This window comes from Jaculus jaculus, chromosome 2 (assembly GCF_020740685.1).
Source record: "Jaculus jaculus isolate mJacJac1 chromosome 2, mJacJac1.mat.Y.cur, whole genome shotgun sequence".
Classification (NCBI taxonomy): Eukaryota; Metazoa; Chordata; class Mammalia; order Rodentia; family Dipodidae; genus Jaculus; species Jaculus jaculus.
This window is the reverse complement of record NC_059103.1, coordinates 172,718,020-172,740,617: the sequence shown is the minus strand read 5'-3', so window position 1 is coordinate 172,740,617 and position 22,598 is coordinate 172,718,020. Positions and strand designations below refer to the sequence as shown.

At 41.5% G+C, this 22,598-nt stretch overlaps 1 protein-coding gene across 5 annotated transcripts in view; it reads left to right on the top strand.

Moving 5' to 3' along the window:
* Ncald (neurocalcin delta) overlaps positions 1–22,598 on the top strand; it is a 538,037-nt gene that overhangs the window by 309,092 nt on the left and 206,347 nt on the right. For 3 of the 5 annotated variants that reach the window (XM_045143361.1, XM_045143362.1, XM_045143363.1), the window contains exon 3: positions 9,796–9,876. The exons of the other annotated variants lie outside the window; for them this stretch is intronic. The gene's annotated coding sequence lies outside the window, so the exon portion shown is untranslated. The remainder of the gene's footprint in view (positions 1–9,795; positions 9,877–22,598) is intronic. 5 annotated transcript variants of the gene reach the window in all.

Here is a 22,598-nt window from a genome sequence, read left to right as displayed (position 1 = left end):
GTTAGCCAGATGCACAAGAGGACACATGTGTCTGGAGTTTGTTTGCAGTGGCTGGAGGCCCTGGCACACCCATTCTGTCTCTCTCTCTCTCTCTCCCTATCTCAAATAAATGAATAAGTAAATGTGCCAGGTATCCACAATATGGCTTACATGTGAAAATAAGGGGTAGAAAAGAGAGAACCAACAAGCAAACATGGTAGGTGCTATCACAAGCATATAACTAATTGCACCAATTTTAAAAAATCTAAAAGTATACAAATTAAAAGACAAAGATTAACTCAATGAGCTTAAAGAGAAAAAAAAAATATGTAACCATTTGTTGTCTATAAGAAACTCCTTTCAAATGTATCTACGTTAGTATGGTGGGAAAAAATAGGAGGCAATGACTTTCCATGCAAACAGTAATCAAAAGAAAGCAGGTGTGGCTATATTAATCAGATAAAGTAGATTTCTGATAAAGAAAATTTCCAGGGATGCAAACTGATAAAAGAGCTACCTCATCAAAAATATTATACATGCTTATCATGTAAATCTCAATTAGGTACCAAATAGGACAGCTGCAAAACATGGGAAATGAAACTGATAGAATTGAAAGAAGAAATAAAATATTAGTCAGAAGCTTTCCCACACCCCTGCCGGTAACTGAGGACATTTGGGAACTTCGCAAACACAGAGAACGCACACCACTGGGCTGACTTAAGTTGGAATCCACCCAACAGCAGAACCCGTGCTATTTTCAAACACTCACCAATTATATACAACATACACCCATTAAATATAAATCAATTCTCAACACATTTAGCAGTTAAGGTCAGATCACACAAAGTACCTTCTCTGTCTATAGTCCAATAAACTAGAAATCCATAATAGTTTATAGGAGAAATTCCCAACCGCTTGGAACTATACACTGTAGGTCAAAGAAAAAGCCTTGATAAAGGGCAAAAAAAAAAAAAAAAATGACAGCGAACGGAAATGAACATGTAAAAAATTGTGATACTTGGCTGAAGTCATTCTGAGAAAGTTTATAGCACTAATGTAATGTATTAAAAAAGAGAAAAAGGGACTGGAGAGATGGCTTAGTGGTTAAGAGCTTGCCTGTGAAGCCTAAGGACCCCGGTTCTAGGCTTAGTTTCCCAGGTCCCACGTTAGCCAGATGCACAAGAGGGCGCACGTGTCTGGAGTTCATTTGCAGTGGCTGGAGGCCCTGGCGCGCCCATTCTCTATCTCTCCCTCTATCTGTCTTTCTCTCTGTGTCTGTCGCTCTCAAATAAATAAATAAATAATTTTAAAAGAATTATTTTAAAAAAAAAGAGAGAGAAAAAGTCTTAAGTCAATAATCTAGGCTCTTGTCTCAGGAAAGTAGTTTTTCAATAATCTTCGATAATCTTTGTTAAACTGATGATGAATATCAACAAAAGCCTGCAGCTGACATTCTTCTTAGTAGTAAGTGAGTGAATCTTCCTCTGTAACATCAAGAAAAATGCAAATATGTCTCACCACTCCTGTTCAACAGGGCACTGGAAGTTCTACACAGTGCAAAAAGCAACAAAAAAAAAAGGACTAGGAAATACAACCATATAGGTCTTTTAGTTCTACAACAACAACAACAATAATAATAATAACCAAACATCAAACAGGAAACTCTAAATCTAGTGACTTCAAGTAGGTTACAACAATGAAAGAAAAATATACAAAAGCCAACAATATTTTTCTTTCTAAAATATTTTTTTTTTATTCATTTACTTGGCAGAGAGAAAGAAGGAGAGAGAGAGAGAACAGGCGCACCAGGGCCACCAGCCTCTGCAAATGAACTTGACGCATGCACCACCATGTGCAACTGGCTTATTTGGGTCCTGGGGAATTGAACCTGGGTCCTTTGGCTTTGCAGGCAAGCACCCTAACCATTAAGCCATTCCTTTTGCCCCCAACTATATTTCTATATGCCAGACATACACATATGAACACTGGAATTAAATATTCAGTTTAGGGCTGGAGAGATGGCTTAGTGGTTAAGTGCTAGCCTGGGGAAGCCTAAGGACCCCAGTTTGAGGCTTGATTCCCCAGGTCCCACGTAAGCCAGATGCACAAGGAGGCTCATGCATCTGGAGTTCATTTGCAGTGGCTGGAGGCCCTAGTGAGCCCATTCTCTATCTATCTGCCTCTTTCTCTCTCTGTTGCTCTCAAAAAAACAAATAAACATCATAATAACAACAACAATAATAATTTTAAAATATTCAGTTTAACTCAGTCATTTGAGAGCATATAAAATACTTATGTGTATATCTAAAAATGTTTATAGAATTTTTTTTTTTTGTTTGTTTTTTTCACAGTAGGGTTTCACTCTAGCTCAGGCTGACCTGGAATTCACTATGTAGTCTCAGGGTGGCCTTGAACTCACAGCAATCCTCCTACCTCTACCTCCCGAGTGCTGGGATTAAAGGCATGTGCCACCACGCCCTGCTTAAAAAATGTTTATAGAATTTTTATGCATAGAATAAAATTTTAATAAAAGAAATCAAAGAATACGTAAAGGGAGATCCATACTATGGAAGACTCAACATTGTAACATGTCAGATATGCCCAAATTGATATCCAAGTTCAAGTTTCATGTATCTTTTTTATTTAAAAAAAATCTCAGGCTGGAGAGATGGCTTAATGGTTAAGCATTTGCCTGTGAAGCCTAAGGACCCCGGTTCGAGGCTTGATTCCCCAGGACCCACTTTAGCCAGATGCACAAGGGGGCGCATGCATCTGGAGTTAGTTTGCAGTGGCTGGAGGCCCTGGTGCGCTCATTCTCTCTCTCTCTCTCTCTCTCTCTCTCTCTCTCTCTCTATCTGCCTTTCTCAGTCTGTCCCTCTCAAATAAATAAATAAAAAATGAACAAAAGTCTCAGTAAGAATTTGGTGACATAAGCAGAATCATCCTAATATTTACATTGAATGTAAAATCAACTAGAATGCCTAAAATAATTTTGAAGACAAGATAAAGTGGAAGCAATAAAGATTCCCATATCTACAGTAATAAAGACTGCAGGATGAGCCGGGCAGACACAGCAATCAGCAGGACACCTTGAGGACGTGGCAGTAGTCATTGTACTAGATGCTTTTTCCCAGTGTCTAAAGCAATGCAATGGCCCAGTGATATTCTTCCTCAAGCAACAGCAAATGCAAATGCTAGAAACGGCACACCTTGCACAACTGAAAAAGGATCTTGGGGAAAATTATAAAAGCATTAGATGAAAACGTAGGAGAAAAACCTTCAAGATCTAAGGGCTACTGAAAAAATCTTTATACATGATCAATTAAAGGAAAAAACAATATACTTGACCTTGTCTGTATTTAAAATGTTTGTTTTATGGAGAGGATAGGAGATAAGGATAATGGAAGAAAGTGTGTTTGTCAAACACACACTTGACAAAGATTCACATCTAGACTGTATAAGGAACCCATCACTCAACAGGTTTTGACAAAACCAAATGATCCAATGTAGAATGAGAAAAGATACAGATATTTTGTAATAATAAACACACTGTTACCTATTAGGAACATGAAAATAAAGACCCTGCTGAGATAGTGGTATACTCCTAAGAACAGTTAAAGCTTAAAAAAAATAGTAAAAAATGCCAAGTACTAGAAAGAATCAACTATTCATACAATGTTGGTAGATAAAAATACATGGCCATTCTGGAAAATTGTTTGACCATTTCTTTAAAATTAAGCATATGTTTACCATATGACCCAGCAATCACTGTCTGGGCATTTATCCCGAAGTAATCACAACTAAAATCCATACAAAATCGTTGACATAAGAAGCTTTAGTTGTAGGAGCCCCAACTTGGAAGCAAACAAAACGATCTGTATAAATAAATAGTCAAAGGGCTGGAGAGATGGCTCAGCAGTTAAGGCACTTGCATGCAGAGCCTAACAACCCAGGTTTGATTCCCCAGTACTCACGTGAAACCACATGCACAAAGTGGCACATGAGTCTGGAGTTCATTTTGAGTGGGTGGAGGCCCTGGCATTCCCATTTTCTTTCTCTCTCTCTCACTCTGCAAATAAATAATAAATAAATACGTTAGTAAGTAGTTAATAAATAATAAATAAGTTAGTAAATAGTTAATAATAAATAAGTTACTAAGTAGTTAAGGAAACTTTCTTTTTTTAAAAAAATATTTATTTATTTGAAAGCAACAGATAGAGAGAGAAAGAGGCAGAGAAGGAGAGAGAATGGGCGCGCCATGGCCTCTCAGCCACTGCAAACGAACTCCAGATGCATGCGCCCCCTTGTGCATCTGGCTAACATGGGTCCTGGGGAGTCGAGCCTCGAACCAGGGTCTTTAGGCTTCACAGGCAAGCGCTTAACCACTAAGCCATCTCTCCAGGCCCCTGTTATACTTTCATTGTAGGGAACACCATTCAGTTGTGTCAAGGAATAAACTGTTGATATATAGAACAACTTGAATGGATTTAAAAGATATTATGCTGGGTATAAAAAGACAATATCAAAGAGTCACATGCTATATTACTATTCTTGTTAACTTTTTTTGTTTTCTTTTGTTTTGTTTGAAGTATGGTCTCACTCTAGCCTAGGCTGACCTGGAATTCACTCTGTAGTCCCAAAATGGCCTCAAACTCATGGCAATCCTCCTACCTCTGCCTCCTGAGTGCTGGGATTCAAAGTGTGTGCCACCATGCCTGGCTGTTAACATTTTATAAATAACAGAATAACAAAAATAGAGAACACAGGGCTTTTTCCAGGGATGAGGGGGCCCAGGAGTGTGTGGGACTTTACAATGGTGGGCGGTAGAGCTCTATGTAGTGATTGATAACCTCTGTCACATGGTCGCAGTAGTCTTGTGTATATACACATGACAAAGTGACAAAGAATTAGGAAAAATGCACTGTGCAAGAATGGTGTGAATTCTTGTTCTTAGAGTGATTTTTTTGCATGGGTATTTGTGTGGTACATGTGCCTGCCTGTTCCTATGTGGATGGGTGAAATAAATATTGTGGGCACATGGCATACATGGATGTCTGGGGGCCAGAATTGAATTGCTCTAAACCATGTCTTTTGAGGCAGTCTCTGCACCTCGAACTTACCACTGAGCTAGTTTGGCTAGCCTACAAACCCAGGGATTCTCCTGTCTCTGCCTCCCCAGTATTCAGATTACTGGCATGTGCCACCCTGCTAAGTTCTTAGTGGTAGCTTGGCATTCCAACTCAGCTTCTTATGCTGGCAGAGCAAGCACTTTACCTCCTGAGCCATCTCCTCAGTCTTATCCGTGAGTTTGATATATTAAAAAATGTATCGTTTGGGGCTGGAGAGACGGCTTAGCGGTTAAGTGCTTGCCTGTGAAGCCTAAGGACCCTGGTTTGAGGCTCAATTCCCCAGGACCCACGTTAGCCAGATGCACAAAGGGGTACACACATCTGGAGTTCGTTTGCAGTGGCTGGAGGCCCTGACATGCCCATTCTCTCTCTCTCTCTCTCTCTCTCTCTCTCTGCCTCTTTCTCTCTATGCCTGTCACTCTCAAATAAATAAAAATAAATAAATAAATATTTTTTAAAATGTATCATTTGACAGGGCATGGTGGCACATGCCTTTAGTCCCAGCACTTGGGAGGCAGAGGTAGGAGGATCACCATGAGTTCGAGGCCACCCTGAGACTCCATAGTGAATCCCAGGTTAGCTTGGACTGAGTGAGACCCTACCTCGAAAAACAAAACAAAACAAAATTATCATTTGGGCTGGAGAGATGGCTTAGTGGTTAAGGTGCTTGCCTGCAAAGTCTAAGAACCCAGGTTCAATTCCCCAGTACCCATGTAAACCCAGATGCACAAAATGGCATGTGCATCTGGAGTTCATTTGCAGCGGCTAGAGGCCCTGGTATGCCCATTCTATCTCTCTCTCCTTTTCTCTCTCTGTCTCATATGCTTGCAAATAAACAAATAAATAAACATTTTAAACATGTGTCATTTACACAGTCAACTGATTATTTTTCATGCTCCTATTTCTGAGGTTCACAAACCACACTGTTACATGTGGCTGTGATTTGACGTTCTCTGTTGTTTAACATTTCTTTGGATGAATATAATATTTATTTCTTTGTTCTCTTGTTGGTGGACATTTCTGTTAAGTCTAACTTCTTGCTTATTTGGAATGAAGATATTATAAACACTACGCATGTCTCTCAGTGCAAATATGCAAGAGGTTGTCTCTTTGTCTCAGTCTGTTTGTGTAGCTATAACAAAATACCTGAGACTGATTAATGTATAAATAATAAAATGTATTTCCCACAGTTCTAGAGGCTAGGAAGTGTGAGACAAAGGCATTGGCTAGTACAATGTCTGCTTCCTGCTTCCAAGTGGAGTCTCTTTCCCGCATCCATGCTCTGGAAGGCACACATGCTGGGTCATCACACTGCTACATGCAGAGGGTGTGCTCTTCAGTTAGAAGCCTCTTTGTAAGGACAGAACCTTCGTGGTCCAATCCCTTCCTGTAATAGTGCTGCACTGACATGATGTTTCAACTTGAATGACAGAGGGGACTTGGTCACTCATACCACAGCCCTGAAAAAGGTTGGAGGGATGGGGAGACCTGATGACCCTTGTTCACATCCCTTGGACCACTGTAAAGCTGGGTGGATAGTGCCAGCATGCCTCTAGTGAGAAGGTAGGTGGGGGCAGGAGAGCCCCCAGAAGCTCTTGTGGGGGGCACCAGCCTGGCATATGAAGTGGCAAATGACAAGAGACCTTGCCTCGAACAAGGGTGTCGACACTTGAGGTTGTCTCCTGTGCTCCACCCATGTGCTTTGACACACATGCACCTGCAGACAGACAGACACACAGACACACACCAATTCTAGTAGGCCTGGATTTGCTCAGATAGAGGCTATTAAGCACTAAATTTTGCAAGAAGAAATTGTCCCTAATTCCACTGATAACCCCACATAAGATCAATTTGCATTTTCTTGATTAAAGCACAGTTGCTCAGCTCTTCATCTGTCCATTAGTCATGCCTTTCTCCTCTGTTACATGCCTGTTAGATCATCTACTGCTCATCTTTCTATGGTGGTGTCTTTTTATAGGTGATTTGTAACATGCCTTTACATAATCTAAATACTGGCTTTTGGTTCTGTGGGTTTTTTTTGTTTTGTTTTGTTTTTGTTTATTTGTTTTTGCGAGGTAGGATCTCCCTCTAGCCCAGGCTGACCTGGAATGGAATTCACTGTGTGTTCTCAGGGTGGCCTTGAACTCATGGCAATCATCCTTACCTCTGCCTCCTGAGTCCTGGGATTAAAGGTGTACACCACCAGCCCGGCTATTTGTTCATTTTTTTTTTGCGTTGCAAACTTGCCTCAGATATTGGCTTGTCCTTTGGAATTCTTTTTTTAAATATTTTTATTTATTTATGACACAGAGAGAGAATGGGTGCTGTGGGGTCTTCAGCCACTGCAAATGAACTCCAGACACACATGTGACACCTTGTGCATCTGGCTTATGTGGGTTCTGGGGAACCAAACCTGAGTCCTTGGACTGCTCAGGCAAGCACCTTAACCGCTAGGCCATCTCTCCAGCCCTCTTTTGGAATTCTTCATTGCGCCTTCATATTTCAGTTGCAGAAGTGTCATCTATCCTTTCATGGGCAGCACTTTCCTGCTTTAAGCACTTCTTTCCCATTTTGAGGTCAGAAAAATGTTCTCTTCTATATCCCTCTAAAAGTTTAAGCCTTTTGCTTTTCACAGCTAAGCCCTTAATCCTGCTGGGATTGGTTTTTGGGTATCATTTCTCCTTGGCTCAGAGAGTTCTCCCAGCCTTCATGAGAGCTCTGCTGTCTTTTAATAGCTCAGTGAATGAGAAAATCGCAGAAGAACACTCGTCCACAGAGAAATTTAGGTTGATGGCTAGTGCTTCCGTAGGCAGCCTTGACAGAAATTTTGGTAAAATGACACAAGTTTCCTCTGCTGTGACCCAGGCAGTCTTGCTTTAGCAGTTTTGCAAGGATTTGAGTGTCACGTGGTTTAAAGGGATAGGGATAGTAGTACGGAGTCCCCTCTCAGCATTTGAACTACGACTCAGATAATTTAAGCAAGTTGTTTGTTGAGAAAACATATGCTGTATTAGTCTTGTTTTGTTTTGAGACAGCGTCCTCATATTTCTCAGGCTGGCTTTGAACTCACTGTGTAGCTGAGAATGCTTTTTAATTCATTTATTTGAAAGAGACAGCCAAATAGAGGGAGAATGGGCATGCCAGGGCCTCCAGCCACTGAAAACAAACTCGACACATGTGCCACTTCATGCATCTGGCTTTACATGGTCACTGGGGGAATCAGACCTTGGTCCTTAGGCTTTGCAGGCAAGTGCCTTAACCACTGAGCTATCTCTCCAGCCCTGAGAATATTTTAAACTCCAGTCTTCCTGCTTCACCATGGCCAGCTTCGAAGCATCCATTTAGAAAGCCTCCTTATGCAGTGTTCTCAGTGTGAATTCTGCTCTGGACTGAGGAAGCAGCTTATCAGAGCTGTCACTGGACAGGAAGTGAGGAGACCCGAGTTGGAGCCTGGATCTCTCATCACTTGATTGTGAAACCTCTGTGTATCCATTAGGGTTATGTTCACTGGCCTATAACAAAAACCCTTCCAGAGCTGGAGAGATGGTTTAGTGGTTAAGCGCTTGCCTGTGATGCCTAAGGACCCCAGTTAGAGGCTTGTTTCCCCAGGACCCACGTTAGCCAGATACACAAGGGGGAGCACACGTCTGGAAAATAAATCCCTCCTAGAGTGGCTTAAACAAATGGAATTTATTTTTCCTCAGCTGAGGAGAAGGCCATGTAGGCACTACTTTGGGTTCAGCCTTACAATGGTGTGGCTTTTGCTTCCCTGTTTCTTTACTTCAGGATGGCAAGCTATCGTCTTCCTCAGCTTTGAGTGACCTTGGGACATTGATTCTTTTATTTTTTTATTTTTCTGGGTAGGGTTTCACTCTTGTAGCTTAGGCTGACCTGGAATTCACTATGTAGTCTCAAGGTGGCCTCGAACTCATGGTGATCCACCTACCTCTGCCTCCTGAATGCTGAAATTAAAGGCATGTGCCAACCATGCCCAGCTTCAAAAGATTCTTTTTGTTTGTTCGTTTGTTTGTTTGTTTGTTTGTTTTTCGAGGTAGGGTTTCACTCTAGCCCAGGCTGACCTGGAATTCACTATGGAGTTTCAGGGTGGCCTTGAACTCATGGTGATCCTCCTACCTCTGCCTCCCAAGTGCTGGGATTAAAGGCATGTGCCACCACGCTTGGCTCAAAGATTCTTAAGTGATCATTTCTGTGTGTATTCTGAGGAAAATGTGTTTTTTGAGTATTCAAAATAATTTTTATATTTTGATAATATATTGTTTCATATATTACATGTCATATGTAGGCATATATATATGTATACACATAAATTTTATATATCAAATTTATCTCAAGGCTTGCAGTCCTAACTGAATCCAGGCCATGAGACCTTCTATGACTAAGTGCCTATTTCCTCCAGAAATACATAGCCTATGTGAAACCATTCAGACTATGAAATTCTGGGCCCAGTTCTGGCTCTTTTGGGCATTGTAACTATTACCCATGTGGTCTGACTCACTCCTGAGACTTTACCAAAGACTAAGGAGGCTGGGAAATGACTTCTTGTAGGTAAGTTTCCTGGTTGCAAAGGCAACTTCAGAAGGAAGAAAAGTAGCCTACACTTTCTTCTTTCTTGGGAGCTATAAACATTCTAGTAACCTGCTAACTCACTATGGTGATCTCATTGCAGAGCCCTTGACTCCCTGACTCCCTGCTGATAAAAGCCCATAAAAGACAGGAGCTGAGGCCTGAGGGCTTGTGACCACATACTGTGAGTTATTTTTGAACTTCTTGAAATGTTTTAGAATATGTGTATTCTGATTTCAAGAGCAAGGTTGTATCTTTATGTGTGTTTTGGGTAAATAGAAAACACTGGCTTACATCTGTCATAAAGCTTTGTCATGAAGGAGCTCCCCCCCCTTCCAGTTTTAGTCCTTAATAAATTTGAAGAGCACCAAAGGACAGATTGGTGTCCATTCTAATTTTCAGAAGAAGATTCTTTTCTCTTTTAAGGTGATTGGTTAAATGGGAATCTTACATAAATATTAGAGATTCATGAAACAAAACAAACATTAAAAAAATCAAACTGGAGATTTGATGAAGGGAAAAGCCAGTTTGTTGCTTCCCTGAAAAAAAGAGTGTGCCATCCCTCCTACGTCCCAAGGCTACTTATTTGCTATGAAAATGGAAGAAATTGTGCAGGAAGCTGCTAGGATTTTTCTAAGTCAGAAACAATTCTTTTGAAAATCTATTATGTATAATTAAGGCAACAGCACCAGCAATGGTGAATTTCCTGTTAAGATAGAAACATTATTACTTTCCTAATTTGTGGATATGAGTCTCAAAAGTCATCTCATTGAATATTTAGGAAATTGGCTTTTCAGGAAGGGAAATCTACTGGTATATGAATTTCTTGGAAAATTTTCAAAATAAGATAATGGCCCCAGATGACAGCCAGCCAAGATTTGTAGGCCAAGATAATATGGCTTTGGCCTTGGTAATAGTCTTTGTGTTTGTTGGAGACAAAACATGTTCATTAACCTAATATTTCCTTGGCCAAATAGTTCTATGTGATGAATGGAAAAAACAAACTAAATATGGGTAAGTCAAACCTTCTTTTTTTTTTTTTTTTTGTATTTTGTTAGTAGTATAGGGAAGATGCCAAGTTTGTGTAAAATGAAACTTAAATGTCCTTAGATCTCTTTAACTCCACTTTTTCCTCTTTTCAGTCTCCATGGCTTTAATTAACTACTAGATGAGCAACATTGCTCTTCCAGAGGCAACAAAAAAGTGAAAGTAAAAGTCTTTATATTCCAAATTCAATAGGCCAGTCCCTTTAAGGAAATCTATAGAAGGTATAAAATAATGTGAAGTCATGTTAAACAAGACTTGAATGCTGCTAGTACTGAGAAGTAAGTCTCAACTCATCGTGTTTCTCCTGGATGATGAGAGCATCATACCTCTGAATTGGTAAAGATCAGGCAGCCCAAGCTCTCTCTCTTATAATATACTGGTTGAATGGCTTATGGATTTCATAACACTAGGCATGGCACCGGCCACTGGATCTTTATGACATCAAACTGAACTGTCAGGGAAAATGTTCACTTCTGTCTAAAACCAGCAAAGTATGAGTGAGAAGCAACGCAAGAACTCTTCTTGATGGAGGGATCAGGAATCACTATGATGCTCTTGGTGTGCATGGCTTTGTTTTTGTTTTGTTTTTCTGAGCTAGCATCTCAGTTTGGGACTCAAACCCATAGGCCTCCTGCCTCATCCTGCCCACGGCTGGAGTCGTACATGTGTGATGTCATACCTGACCAGGCTTCTGCTGACTCTTGCCCCTTGTGCAGCCCCACCCCCTTCTGTGCCTGAGATTTCAGGGGCAGGTGATTCCCAGTGTAGATTCCTTTCTAGAGTGAGTCCACAATATGTCTCCTACATTGCTGTTGATGTGGACCAAGGAGAAGTCTCAGGAGTTCCTGGTTCACATTTGTAGCATCTGCCAGACCCAAAGAATTCTATTTAGAGAGAGAAATTGGCAACCTCCCTGCGTATGAAGAAGCCGTTCTTACAGGGGAAGAGTCAGGGAAGAGAATGCCTCCAACACAAACTAAACTTCTTAATTGGAGCTTTTCAGAAGAATGGTAAATTAGCAGAGACACCCCAAACTTTCTGGGCTTTGGGGAATTTTGTGTAAGAAATCCAGATGCCAGTAAAAATTGCCTAGAGTCAGAGATCCAGGCATTAATAGGCATGAATACCATGTGTAAAGAAATTATTTTACAATGAGATATGTGAACGGACTCTAGGCTTGTGATTATTACTGACGTTCTATAAGTAATGGTCTTGCATTAACCTCTTTAAACTGGGATTGTTTTTTTTGCATCTCTAAGAGATAGTTTTTGTTTTTTAAGGCTTCCCGGGTGATTAGGTCCTTCACCACAGGCTGTTACATGGAATTACATTTTTTCTGCAGTTTTTTTACATTTACCATCTCTTTCCTCCTCCTCTTAAAATAATGAATACCTAGGGATGTGTAGTCTTCGGAGTGAGTGGCAAGTCATGAATGATTTTAAGGCACACCATTAAATAACAGCTCTTAGTCTGAGAGCTCACTTCACTGTATTTGTAATGTCCCATACGTCCCCTCTGTCACAACACAGAACACCTGTCACTCAGGAACCATAATGGGGATGGATGATCCCAGAGACTGAGAGCAAACGGTGTCAAGTATCTAGAGGATAATTAAAGATGTTGCCAGATGTTTTCAAATGTACACACACAGAGACAAATGCCGATGGTCCAAGTAACTGAGGCCCTGTCCGTCATCCATTTTCTACTTTGTCATGCATCTAATGCCAAAACAGCTTGTAAAGTCAGTGCAAGGCAAAAACAATCTGCCTCTTTTAAACATTTTATATACACATATGTATATTTATATGTGTATATAGAGAGAGAGAGAAAGAGAAAACAGGAACTCCTGGGCCTCTGGCCACTGCAAGTGAACACTGGATCTGTGTGTCACATTGTCCATCTGGCTTTATGTGGACCCTGGGGAATCAACCCAGGCCTCCAACCTTTGCAAGCAAGTGCCTTTAACCACTGGGCCATCTCTCTAGCCCCCAATCTGCCTTTTTATTGGTTCCTACAAAAGGAATAGCAAGAACAGCTAATTTCCCAATAATTTTGCAGTGAGGCCTTTCAGTGTTGTGTAGCCTGCAGTAAAGAAATGATGATTTCAGTTACTGAAATATTTTGATTTAGCATCTAGTAAGTCGAGACTAAGGGAAGAATGACCTAGCAGAATATGCAGTCACATGTCTGGTAGCAAATCATGTGCCTAGAAATAGAATTCATTTATTCATCCAGTAAGTATTGGTCGAGCTCTTGCTATAAGACAGAGTCTGTGCTGGACAATGGCGATAGCCTTGGGGACAGAAAGGCACGATTTGGACCTTGAATCTATCTCCCCCAAAGCCCACATGTGGCAGGCTTACCCAGCCCGTGGAGCTACTGGGAAGTGGTAGGACATTTAAGAGGTGGTTCTAGCTGGAGGGAAGTTAAGTCACCAGGGCACGCCATTCTCTCTCTGCTTCCTGACTCTCAGGGAGCAGTTTAGCCTCTGTCAACTCCCACCACAAGGTACTCTCACCATGAACCCAAAGGCAATGGGCCCTTACCTGCTATGAACCCAAACCTCTGTGAATGTGAGCCTTTTACACATGGATACATGGGTCATTTGAGGGAGACAAGAATCAAATAATCACGCAAATGTATTTTATAAATGTGACAGGTATGCCAATGGGAAGAAAGAAAACAGCAGACAGGCCAGAGTATAAACTGCTTGTCCCACACCTAGTTTCAGTGGGGGGGGCGGGGCCAGGGAAGGTGTCCCCTGAGAATTCGGAAGGTGAAATAGAAGCAGCCCAAAGCTTTCTAGGAAGTGAACGAAGACTAGTGTTTCTGGAGAGCAAGAGACTGTGATGCAAGAGACTACTGAAGAGGTTCCAGTGACCAGCAGGGAATAAATGAATGAAAGAGGGCTGGAGAGATGGCTTAGTGGTTAAGTGCTTGCCTGTGAAGCCTAAGGACCCCGGTTCGAGGCTCGGTTCCCCAGGTCCCACGTTAGCCAGATGCACAAGGGGGCGCACGCGTCTGGAGTTTGTTTGCAGAGGCTAGAAGCCCTGGCACGCCCATTCTCTCTCTCTCCCTCTACCTGTCTTTCTCTCTGTGTCTGTCGCTCTCAAAAAAAAAAAAAAAAAAAAATGAATGAAAGAGCAGGACTCGTTTATAACGAGGAACGAAGCTGGTTATGTTCTGTCACTGGTGTAAAAATAAAAGGAGTCTTCAGTTGTACAATGATTCTGTTATTTAGAAGAATGCATTCATTTAGTCATTCAGTAAATACCAGATATTTATCCAGCAGGCTGGATAACACACAGCAAAAATCCTCATTTGCATGGATATCAAGTTCTAGTGGAATAGGAAGATAATATACCAATAAGCGAATACATGGGTTTTATAGTAGCTTATCGTGACTATGTACAGAAGCAGCCTTTAGATGAATGTAAGTATATATTGTATGGCTTCTAAGTATGGCTGTTATTTTGTTGAATGAAATGAAGTGCTATGCTCTAACAGTCCTGAGAGGATGTCTAGACCTGGTATTCTTCCGAATACTCAATTCACGGCTAAAGACTTGGGAGAAATTCTAGGAGAGAACATTTAGAGGAAAACTGGGTTCTGCATTCTTGATTTTGAGGCCATAGTGATTTCACTGTCCTCCTTAGATCTCACCACTTCTCTCTGGGGGAGCGAAGGGTTAGCACAGCAAGGAAAGTGAGTCTGTTGCAGTCAGGTTCACATTGCTGGCAGAAATCACCCAACTAAAAGCAACTTGTGGGGAAATCAAGGTTTATTTTGGCTTATAGACTTGAGGGGAAGCTCTATGATGACAGGGGAAAATGATGGCATGAGCAGAGGGTGGACATCACCCCCTTGCCAATAGCAGGTGGACAACATCAATAGGAAAGTGTGCCAAACACTGGCAAGGGGACACTGGCTATAATATCCATAAGTCCGCCCCCAACAATACACTGCCTCCAGGAGGTGTTAATTTTCAAATTTCCATCAGCTGGGAACCTAGCATTCAGAACACCTAAGTTTATGGAGGACACCTGAATCAAACCACCACCGAGTCCCCAGAAGAACACAACTGGGTCTGATACAACTTGAGAAGGAACTGAGCCAACTAGCATTTCACAGTCTTGCTGTCTCCTTCCTGGAAGAACTGAGTAGATCTTATTAGGAACCATGTAGCTTATGGTTTTACACATTTACCATCTCTTAATAACATTCATGTCTTATGCTCAATGGGCACATTTATGGAGACTATTTCTTGCATTTCCAAAAGCTGTTATTTGATAGTGTGCCTTAAAGTCTCAGTAACTCACCACTCAGAAAACTATACATCCCTGGAGACTTATTTGAGGCTTGCAGTGTTTTATTTTATTCATCTGATTTTTCAAGGTAGGGTCTCATTCTAGCCAAGGCTGACCTGGAATTCACCATGTAGTTTCAGAGAGGCCTGTAAATCACAGTGATCTTCCTACTTCTGCCATCTGAGTGTTGGGATTAAAGGTGTGGGTCACCACACCCGCCTTAGTTTTGTTTGCCTTCTGTGAAAGTCTGCTTAAATAACATTTTTGTGGTAGTTGGGCCTGGTGGTTATTTTGGAAGCTGAAGCAGGAGGATTTCAAGTTCAAGTCTCGCCTGGGCTATAGAGAAGAATCCTCCAGGGCAATTAATGCATACCTACATCATACTGTTGTTGATTGAATTAAGTCAAGGTGCCCATGGGGGTCACTGTCAGATTTTGGTTGAGAAATCAGGGCTTAATATAAGTAGCTCATTGTATCAAAAGAAGGTATGATAGTAATTAAGCATTTTAATCTTTAGGACCTTTCCTCTTTCAGACTTTCAGAGGATTTGATCAAAGTGATTATTTCTATAACAATCACTGACTTGGACTATTTGACCTGCTGTAACAAAAAGTCATGAACTCAGTGAATTATAAATAAGAGAAATTTATTGCATATAGTTATGGAACCTGAGAAGTATCAGATGGAGGAACCAGCAGATTTGGTGTCTGGTGAGGGCTTGTCTCCTAGTTCATAGATGTTCTCACATGGTGGACGGGGTGAATGAGCTCTTGGTGAGGGGTCTCCATTATAAAATCACTAGATCTCATCTTTGTGAGATCTCTAGTTTAATAATCTCATCACTTCACAAAGACTACACTTTGTGTCCCTATCACCTTGGGGCTAGGATTTCAACATGTGAGTTTGGGAAATAAGCATTCAGGACAGAGCACACTCCCAGTGTTTAAGTTTAGGAGGAATGATGGAAATGTTAGTGTGCAGCTTTATCATAAGGTGTCTCAATGTAGTACTGTGGACACTTTGGAGCAGATAATTCTGTTGCATGGTCTATCCTGTGCATATGAGATACTTGACAACATCCCTGGGCAAGTAGGATATGACATCAGTCATGACAGTGTCTCTGGGTTTGATTGTGTCCACTGCCTTAGTGCATGTGTAAGTCAGGGTGGATGGATGCACACACTCTTGAGTAGCGTGGGCAGCCAGGCAAAAGGCCCCTGTTCACTTGGATATTCTTTACATATAACCCGCCACCAGAAGGGCTGCCCACTCTGTGGAAAGGTCTTCCTTCCCCCACAAGTCCTTCCTGCAAATGCACTCACAGATTTGCCCAACTGGCATGTCTCCTACTTGATTCCTAACCTGATCAACTTAACAACAGACTTAACCATCACAAGCATGTCACAATCTGTGACTCACAGTGGTGAGTTTTAGCTCTGTACTATACATACATTGTGTGTATGTCTATTTTGAACCACATAGTTCTCAGTTTAACAGTATACTGTTTTTGCAATTCTATGGTTCTTATATCACAATCAAAAATAATATTATGAAACAGGAAGTATGAGCCTAAATAATTATATATTTATTCCTCCAGTATGTGAGATATTGATAGCAATGTGTTTCTTTGAGGGCTGTATACTTTGAGAGCCTTGTTTTATTTGCTATAATTTTATAGTTTTAGCCTCAAACTTTAAAATTTATCTAGTGGCTCAACTGTCTTTTACATGATACATTTATGTGAACCTTAATGTCTCAAAAGGCTCCAACTCCAATTCTTGCATCCAGTTGAAGGGACTAATAGTTTTTTGGTGACACATTGAAGCTTGAATGAGGCATACTTAATGAGATCAATTCTGGTTTTATAGGAAGCTGTAACAATAGAGGGGGCGGGAAGAACCATTTTTACATCTTCTGGCCATGATACTTGACATTTTAGTGGAACTTATTAGAAAAGTGTATTGGTTTAATGTTCTCTTAATATCTATGGTTTCATCAAAGGTTCTGAAAATGGAAGAATGTGTTCTTTCTGTCACTGTAGAACTAAAAAATGCCATTTCAAAATCACCTTAATCATTCATGATTAGATTTTCTAAAGTGACATTTTATGACTTGTGGTGTACAGTGTAGACTTTGGTTTGCATAATTTTACTTAGACTTATGATTAATATGTGGCACCATAAAGAAAATGATTTTTTGACTCCTTTTTCCTATTATTTGCCTCCTGCCTCAAAGTGTCCCATGTAGTTCAAAGGAAGCCCATGCTATTTGTAAAATAGAGCTGTCTTTTGTATTGCTGTCATATTTAGGGATATTTAAGGATCTCTCTCCTAAAATGCTTTGAAAGCTATGGACTAATGCTTCTCAAGTGCTCTGTGGGAAGACTAGATTAAAATTTTTTTTTTTTTCTAAGCTGTCACAAGCCAGTATGTGTTTTCCTGTTCAGGCCACAGGAAACTTAGCGAAGGAGTTCAACACTTTCCTAACCATTCCATACTGTGTCCAGTAACACCAGTGCACTTAATTTACACTCAGATGCTACAGCAATATACAGTTGCTGTCAGTTTCTACACAATCATTTGCTGTTCTATTTGCTGGGTGTAGTCTGTGTGGCTGGTCCATAGACCATGCTTGAAGTAGCAGAGCTCCTAACAGAATTGCTTCAACATCATAGTCCCAGCTTCCGGCATTGCCTGTTGAAAGCAAAGTAAGCCTATTGGCTAATGGTGAAGTGATCACTCCGTAGTTCAGTGTTGTGGAAGAGATCTTTGCATGGGCCTTTCAAGTTCTTGTCTGTGATTAGCAAAGAATTGAAAAGCACAGACTCAGAGAAGGGTAAATGATGAAAGACTTTTTGAAGGCGAGTTGAAGTAAGGGAGAAGAAAGGCAAGAATGCGGGCTGGAGAGATGGCTTAGCGGTTAAGCGCTTGCCTGTGAAGCCTAAGGACCCCAGTTCAAGGTTCGATTCCCCAGGACCCACGTTAGCCAGATGCACCAGGGGGCGCATGCATCTGGAGTTCGTTTGCAGTGGCTGGAAGCCCTGGTGCGCCCATTCTCTCTTTATCTGTCTCTCTCTCCCTCTCTCTCTGTCACTCTCAAATAAGTAAATAAAAATGAACAAAAAATATTTTTAAAAAAAAAAAGTAAAAAGAAAGGCAAGAATGCTCTGAAGCCCAGAGGAAGGGATGACAAGGAAATTCCCATGGCAACTTATAACTGATCATTTTACGAATTGGGCATCTAATCAGATGAGCCTCATTGCCATGTTCAAATGTGTATGAAGGGCCTTCATTGGTTTGTGGGATCAGGAGGAGCACAGACTCAGAATGGTTCTGACCATGAGCCTTGGCGGAGGGGTGAGAATAAAAATCAAGGAGCTGTTCCTTATTGAGATCTTGGATCAGACTGAATCAGACTGGAGTTCGAGTCTTGCCAAGGCAGGGCAGCATTGGGCCTGAGTCCCTAGCTGAATTCCAGCAAATGTTCCAGCTCGTTCTAGCAAACCAAAGTTACTTTGCTCCTCCTGCTCTGTATCAACCTTCAAGGTACCTTGAATACAGTCTTGATTATCCTTTTCACCAACGGGCATAATTATCAGACCTTAATTATAATAGAAATGATTGATGCCTTCAGACTGATTGATCTTAAAAATACTCTTTAGCATAAACTCAATAAACATAAAACATAGCCCTTTCCCCCTTATACTAGTATCTCTTCTATAAAAGAATAGTATGTGATCCATAATTTAATTTTCTTTCTCTCTAAATATGCAAAAATCACCCAATCTGGGCTGGGGGTATAATTCATTGATGGAGCACTTAACATGGGTAAGGCTCTGGGTTCAATCACCAGCACTGGAAAAATAATTGCTTTAATTCAAGTTCATGTAAGTAGAATAAAGGAAGCTTCAAAAATCAAAACCAGGGAAGCAGCACTGATGTTCATCTCCCCAGTTTCTCTGGGGTTTCAGCTGTGGCTTGGCTGAAGTGCAAGGGGTAGCTTATCTTCTCCTGTCTCATTACCTCCGTAAAAGAAGATTCTCCATCAGGGAGTGAAGTCAACATAATTTAAATGGGATAAGTGTTATGAATTTAGGGAGAATTTGATGGATGTAACCCCTCTTTTAGCCAAAGACTAGGGAGAGCTTGATTGACACTGGAGAGCATAATCTTTGTCTTGATAGGATTCTGATCTGGTTCCCAATTCCATATATGGGTTCCCTTACACTGAGGGGATCTCTTAGCCAATCAGAAAGCTATTGGTTACCCACCAAGGCTGTGTGTCACTATGGCACTGTGTGTACCTGCTGTTGGGGTGTTTGCTGCTAGAAAGCTTAGACTTTTGGTTGCCCACTCAGACCATTGTTGGCCACTTTCCCCCAGCAGCACTAGACAGGCTAACTGTCTAGGGACTGGCTTTCTTTCAGATTCCAGCCAGGTCTCTCTGTGCTGTGTGTCAGCAGCATATGATGTCTTCAGCAATAGGGTCTTACCTTTTGCCTCAGGTGGATAATCAAGTGCTATTAAATAGCAATATTATCTGAGAGAAATATGTGGGACGAACTTAAACTCTTGAGCAATCTGAGTGTATTTCTTTTTTAAAGAAATTATTTATTTGAGAGAGGGAAAGAGAGAGAGAAAATGGGTACAGCAGGGCCTTTAGCCACTGCAAATGAACTCCAGATGCACGCACCACCTTGTGCATCTGGCTTTGCATGGGTACTGGGGAATTGAACCTGGGTCCTTTGGCTTTGTCGACAAGCACCTTAACCACTAAGCCATCTCTCTAGCCCCTGAGTGTATTTGTAAAAGTCAATTACATGGAACTGCATTAGCATCTGCCACTATCATTCCACTGGGTAAGAAGACTGAGAAATAATTGTCACAATCTGAAATGTAAAACGTTCAGAATGAAACACTTAACAATGCAATTTGAACATGTACTTCTTGCTTTCCATAGTCCAAGAATGCCTCTCTGAAGTGGTCAAGAAGTCACAGTTGACTGTCACACTTTTCATTGAACATTTCATTATATTAAGCAGCCAAGAAAAACAAGGACATTTACTATACTTTTTCCCACCCTCATTAGCCACTTACTTTTCCATGGAACATTTGTTATTTCTGGGAAACATATGGCATATAGCCAGAATCATAATTAGTAACAGTTTAATGTATAGGAATTCAATTTTTTTTAGCCATGTCTGCTTCATTAGCTCAGCAGCTCCATCTGAAATAGAGAAGTAACAAGGACTGATCCTCTGGGTGCCTGGCTGCATCCCGGACTCAGCCCTTTTCTCCTTTCCTTGGGTTCTTGCTTGGAGGGAGAGGTGTTGGAAGACCTTTCAGAGTCGGCACAGTATTCTCAGTAGGCGATTTCCCCACTGTGCCCTTGAACGTACTCCAGCCAGGGTATGCGGGGTAATCATTTTTGTCTTGTGAGAGAAGCCATTGATCGCCAGGGCAGATTATTCTGAGTAACACAGAGCATCTCATCCTGACATAGTTTGTCCCAGCTCATGTTACTGATAATTATGCTCATTAAAGACTGAAAATGGAAGATTGCTTAGCAGCATACAACATAGTGTTGATTCACCACCAGCAGGAAGATGCATGTCATATCAATGTTTGGAGGTTGGGGTTTACTTCAGTCTCCCCATCTAACATTGCAAAGTGCTTTGCCTATACCTCGGTGGGGTGTAGGTTTAGCTATTACCTGTTCAGAACAGAGACGGGCCCTGAAGCTTAGCGCTAACCAGAACCAAAGAGAAATTAGGCTATAGCTGAGAAAAAGTCCTGTAGAATTCCTGCAACTTTCACAACATGCTTAAGGTTTCTAATTTTCCCTGCTGGTGGCTTACCGTGGCAGCAACGACACCCTGTAAGACCTGAGAACGTGTTGTGATATGTTCAGACTGTTTCTTTTTGGCTATAGTAACTAGAGTCTATAATAACCAAAAGCAAAACACAACCCCAATTTCTTCCTAATGAGAAGGCAGGCTAGCTGCTAACACTCCCCTGACATTTATGTTTTTCCTCGGGTGTTGGAGAACAGATGACATCGGGGAGAATTCCATCTGGATGGAATTCTACCTGAGCCCTCCTTCTCCACATTAGAATAACAACTACACATTTGAGACTTAGAGTGCTCCTCTATTTTATTTTTCTGGGCTTCCACATTCATCCTAACTTAGTCTTTTACATCCCAAGAAGACTGAAAAATTCCAGAGACTAGAACCTCACAAAAGCAAGAAAGACCATCTGTAAAAAGGCTTGAACAATTTTGAGAGAGGAAAGAAGGGCTTATGTAAAAAACGAAAGAAGGGGGCTGAAGAGATGGCTTAGTAGTTAAGCACTTGCTTGTGAAGCCTAAGGATCCTGGTTCAAGTCTCAATTCCCCAGGACCCATGTAAGCCAGATGCACAAGGTGGCACATGCATCTGGAGTTTGTTTGCAGTGGCTGGAGGCCCTGGTGTGCCCATTCTGTCTGTCTCTCTGCCTGCCTCTTTCTCTCTGTGTCTGTTGCTCTTAAATAAATAAAAGTAAACAAAAATATTTTTTTAAAAAAATGAAAGAAGGGGGCTGGAGGGATGGCTTAGCAGTTAAGAAGTTTGCCTGCAAAGCCAAAGGACCCAGGTTTGATTCCCCAGGACCCACGTTAGCCAGATGCACAAGGAGGTGCATGTGTCTGGAGTTCGTTTGCAGTGGCTGGAGGCCCTAGTGGGCCCATTCTCCCCCACCTCTCTCTCAAATAAAATATTTTAAAAAATGAAAGAAGGTTCAGCTGTTTATCCTGGAGGAAAGAGATGCTCGCCTGCTTGAGCCTGGTACCCAGTGGTGGATGTCTGTTACAATCCCTGTACATGTGCATTAGGGATTTGAACCCATGAGCAGGTGGATTCTTTCACTGTCCTTTTCAGGAAAGAGGCCCTGACTGTAGGCATCGTCCTTACACAAAGTCAGTTTTCAGGCATCCCACACCATGGCTTTGCTTTTCCTTCCTTGTTTTCTGGAGTCACTAATTAATGATGGACCCAGTTCCTTCTGTGCACTTGCTAATTGGATTTTTTGAAAAGTTACTCCATGCTGGCTTAAATAATGAGTAGAGAATCAAAAGGTCATTAGGTGCGCTTTGCGGCGGGGGAAGGCAGAGCACAATGGTCATGGAAATATAGCAAAAACCACCCAAGATAGCGGCTGGACAGTGAGCAGGGAAGACAAAATGCACTCATAATGAATGATGAGAGGTACCAGCCCAGCAAGAGGGCCTCTTCTTGACAAACCTTTGCAAACAGACATCTCCTGTTGGAAGGGCGCAATTGGCCAGACAGCCTCCAATAGCTGGTGCCTCCTGTCAGGAAAGGGCTTTCCCAAACACAGGGCAAAAGACCATACATTTGGAGTGCAACATAACCTCTATCTTGGATTCTTCCGTTTACTGGCTGTGCGACTTGGAGCAAATGACTTAGCCTCTCAGTGCCTCACCAGTGGGTGAGAAAAATCATAGGACATGTGTCACACAGCTGTGGTGAGAAATAAGCAACTTCATGTTGGTT